Raw genomic sequence first — 4845 nt, forward strand, 5'->3', positions numbered from 1 at the left:
CTGAGGAAAATACTAGGATTGAGTTCTCAGTGATGGGTCGATGCATGGGTCGACCTTTTGGGACCCGAGGAAAATACCTGGATTGACGAGTCGACTCATAGGTTGACCTGTTGGGACCCGTGTTAGTTGTTAGATGTCATGAGATTCAAAAAAAAATTTAGCGCTGAATGCATGTTAAATAAGATACCTAAGCAAGTTCAAGCATAATTCAAGCATAGAAATGGATCACATCTAGTTCAAACCAACAACATGAATGTCAAAACTTAACAAGTATATATACATACATAGTTGATCAATATAGGTCAAATGGATATGAACGACATTACCTCCAATGGTGATAGACGACAAGTGCCCTCACATAGCCCGCACTTATAAATCAAGGAATGGACAAGCATGATATATATATATATATATATATATATATATATATATATATATATATATATATATATATATATATATATATATATATATATATATATATATATATATATATATATATATATATATATATATATATATATATATATATATATATATATAGAGAGAGAGAGAGAGAGAGAGAGAGAGAGAGAGAGAGAGAGAGAGAGAGAGAGAGAGAGAGAGAGAGAGAGAGAGAGAGAGAGAGAGAGAGATAGATAAACGCGATCCGAGATATCGAGAACACCAAGTTCCCTACGGATGTGGAAGAAGGGCTCTGTCGCAAGTGGTTTTATGAAAATATCGACAAGTTGATTTTTGCTATCAACATGCTCGAAGACAACATCACCTTTCTCAACATGATCCCTAAGGAAGTGATGCCGAATTTCAATATGTTTAGTGCATGAATGTAGCATAGGAATTTTGGTTAAATTGATGGCGCTTGTGTTGTCACAAAAAATGGGAATACGTTCAAGTTGAACATCGAAGTCAAGTAATTGTATTTTTAGCCACAAAATTTGAGCGTAACAATTACCCGCAACAACGTATTCCACCTCGGCGGTTGACAAAGCAACTAAAACTTGCTTTTTGTTGTGCCAACTTACCGAGGAATTTGAATAAAAGTGACAAGTGCCACTGGTGATTTTCCTATCCGTTTTGCAACCGGCAAAGTAGGAATCGGAGTAACCAACCTGTAAGACCCCAATTTTGTCCCTAAGATCCCTCATGGCATCATATCATACTGAAGGAGAATTGCGGTCCAAAACGCAGCGGAAATTAAAAATTCACTACAACAAACAAGACCTTAGACAGCGCTTTTTTTAGCCTTAGACAGCGCTTTAAAGCGCTGTCTAAACCTCCGCTGCTAAAGGTTTAGACAGCGCTTTTTTAAATCTTAAAAGCGCTGTCTAAGCCCCCCCCCCCCCCCCCCCCCCTTAGACAACGCTTTGGCCAAAAGCGCTTTATAAGACCCTCTTATTTTAAAATTTTTAGGTATACCTTAGACAGCGCTTTTGAAAAGCGCTGTCTAAGCCCCACCCCCTTAGACAGCGCTTTGGCCAAAAGCGCTTTCTAAGACCCTCCTATTTTAATTTTTTTAGGTATACCTTAGACAGCGCTTTTCAAAAAGCGTTGTCTAAGCCCCCCCTTAGACAGCGCTTTTGCCTAAAGCGCTTTCTAATCCCCCCTTAGACAGCGCTTTTTACAAAAGCGCTGTCTAAGGTATACGAAAATTTTTGAAGCTTTTGTTTTAAACCACATTTTTTCCAGGTTTATAAACCAGAATTTCTACCTGTTTTCAACCAGATTTTGACAGACAATTATCACATTTTATATATGCCATTTTGGCCTTTTTTCTACCAATTTTTGGCTAACAAATATATATATATACCAATTCAAACCAATTTTGCCTTAAATGTATCAAAATATATACAAATTTATGTACACATTTACAAGTCATAACATATACTACAAATGTACACATTAATTACACAAATTTATGAACAAACATTGAGCTTTATCATGAATTGACACCACTCCTCTTTGATTTCGTCCACTTGATCCTTTGTATAAAATAGTTAGATCAAATTAAGAATGTAACAACTTCCATGAATATATGTCATATAATTGTATATTACCTCTTTTCTTGAAACCGTGGACTCGGTATGCCGTGGAATCGCATTATCTTTTGATTTGGATTTTGTGGGAGTCTATTTAACATAACCAAGGAAAATATGTAAGTAAAATTTTAAGCATAAATTTTAAACTTTGAATATACACATTAAAGTTAACATAAGTTTTAAGCATACCTCATATCCTACGCATATGAGGTTTGTCGGCCATGCAACAAACGAACCTACTGCTTCGTGCACCGTTGTTGCATCCGAATCATCGCTAGGATATGGTAATGCTGCATTCGGCTCAACTGCAATATCAACTGATACCTTCAAACATCCAGCAGGGAGCTCTCTAGTGTGGAGTAATACTCCGCTAACGTTATGCACTTTTCCCTTGCCAACCATCCGATAGTATGGTGACGACAAATACAGCTGACAATGGGAAATGCCCTAAAACCAATAATAACAAGAAATCGTTAATGTGTATATATGTCAAATACATAATTTAAGCAAATAGTTCAATTTAAGACAATTATATGTAATTACCTCTGGAATGTTCGGCTGAAAGGTACAGTTGATACTGTCTTTGTCCGAAGCATCTCTGTATACTGTTGAGGCGCTAGCCTCTCTTTCTCTCCTCAATGCATCAAGCTCAGCTTGCATGGCTTCCAATCTTGCATGAAGCTCCCGATTACTAGGAGCCCATTAGGTTCTATAGAACGTATCTCTTTGATAAGTTTACCATCTTGAGCCGTAAGTACTCCCTTCACTAAAATGGGCAATGGGGTGATTGTTTGAAGCCATTTTACATCCTGTTACAAGTTTTTTCATAGTAGTTATTGTGACTTCCACATTCAATGTCACATATATGTAAAAGATCTATATATCATAGTATCACCTTCCAGGTGAGTGATTGGTCATATAGACCATTAGTCACAGAGATGAGACCACCATTGTCTTTAATCTGCAAGGTTATATCCAATTTCTCAAATAGTTATAGCAAAAGTAACAACATTAAGATGACAATAACAAAAGAAGAAAAATCATCTAATTTAAAATCTCTGTAATGATCACACACCTTATACAACTTTTCAAGATCCATGACTTCAAAGTTCTTCATTCTCAGATATGATGGCAGTATAAATCTGTAAAAATCTCCAATAAACAAACCAGGAATATATATGTTTTTTAAATCTCCAGTACAAACTTCTAATAGTGTTTATCTTAATCTGATTACAAACTCCGCGTGTTCCATGCACCAGTATCTTAGTACTATTTTTTAAATATAAGACTTATCAATTCAAATGAAATTTCGCAATGATTGTCAACCTATTTTTTATGTCAGCCTCTCTACGACCAATGACCGGAGAGTCTGCAGTAAGGAGAATTGCCTTGAAACCAGCCTTTTCAGCTCTTCTCACAAGCTGAGTAACCATATTTCAGTCTTTAAGCAGCTGGGAAAAGAAAATAACAAACAAATTAGATTATACCACTAATAAATTGAAAAGTTAGATAATCAAGTTAGTAATTGTTTGAATGTAGCAAAGATTATATCATACATCAAAAGCAGATTCCTGGTTTAAACTAAGTTGCTTGGAAATGTTTTGAGGAGGAGACAAGTGACACCCACACACATCATAGAAAATATAATAAAGAAGAGACGAAATGAAGAGAATATACTCACATAGAGTTGGAGGAAGCGAATGCCAGGTCCTGTTGAAACAATCTCCTCAATGCTGGAAGTAGCCCATGAGGATAGTGTCTGTCACAAAATTATCAAAATGAATATCTCAAATATTAAATACTCCCTCCGTAACAAAATATATATAAAAATACAGGTATTTCCTTCCAAATCTGGGCCAATTATACTTTTTTTTTGCTAGAGCAGAGAATTAATAAATATGGTTAAAATCAAACCATGATGGTGCCAGCTGCTGATGCTGCTCTAGCAGTAGCGTATTCTCCTACACACAAAAAATGCATAATTTGTTTTAATTTACAAGTATTTCTATATTGTAGGAAAACAATAAACTTCAATGTCAAACACATGAAGAATCAAGAGCTTCTTCTACATTAACAAAAAGTACATACAACAATGAGCTTAATGTAACGGAAAAATGAGTACCTTCAGGGTGAGCCATCTTTTGCGCGGCTGTAGGAGCAATCATGATAGGCATTGATATTTTGAAGCCTAAGACAGTTGTTGTCAAATCTATCTTGCTTACATCGATAAGAATACGTGGCCTGAACCTGTTGTTGGTAAACATAGATATTGAAATAAGGGATTCAGCAAAAGAGAAGATGAAAATGAAATAAAACAAGTTAGTAGATTACATAATCCTTGAGAATGCATTCCTATTCTCTTTCAAAGTCCACTCATCCTCTGCCCCTGACGCAAAGTAATCATAAATCATCTTTGGCAACTTTTCCTTTGCAATTGCTTCATACTCGCTCACATTTGTTATATTCACCATCTTCTTAATAATAGTCAAGTTACTTTATTATGTTATGTCTACAATATCTTCTGAAAGTGAGATTAAAATGAATAATTACTCAATAACATCAATCTAAACCAGGTAAGAAAAAGAATGAAATTAACACAAATGATTCACTGCCGTGACCCCTTCCGGCCTCTGTTTTCCGGTCACCACCGCCCGGGCACCACTTTTGCCGCCTATTCCGGTGAACCACCCCACCATCAGAAGCCACTATTCCGATCCTGTAGAATGAAATTAACGTAAATGTAAGATGAATAGGAGAGAGAACCTGTAGTTTGGGATGCTGAAGTAAGGAACAAGTTGGAACTAAT

The 4845-nt window shown here is 35.9% G+C and overlaps 1 pseudogene; it reads right to left on the bottom strand.

Annotated features, from left to right (window-relative positions):
- Positions 1–225: 225 nt before the first annotated feature.
- On the bottom strand, positions 226–4543 carry LOC127136557 (glycolate oxidase-like; annotated as a pseudogene).
- Positions 4544–4845: the final 302 nt, after the last annotated feature.

Source organism: Lathyrus oleraceus, chromosome 4, assembly GCF_024323335.1.
Source record: "Lathyrus oleraceus cultivar Zhongwan6 chromosome 4, CAAS_Psat_ZW6_1.0, whole genome shotgun sequence".
Lineage (NCBI taxonomy): Eukaryota > Viridiplantae > Streptophyta > Magnoliopsida > Fabales > Fabaceae > Lathyrus > Lathyrus oleraceus.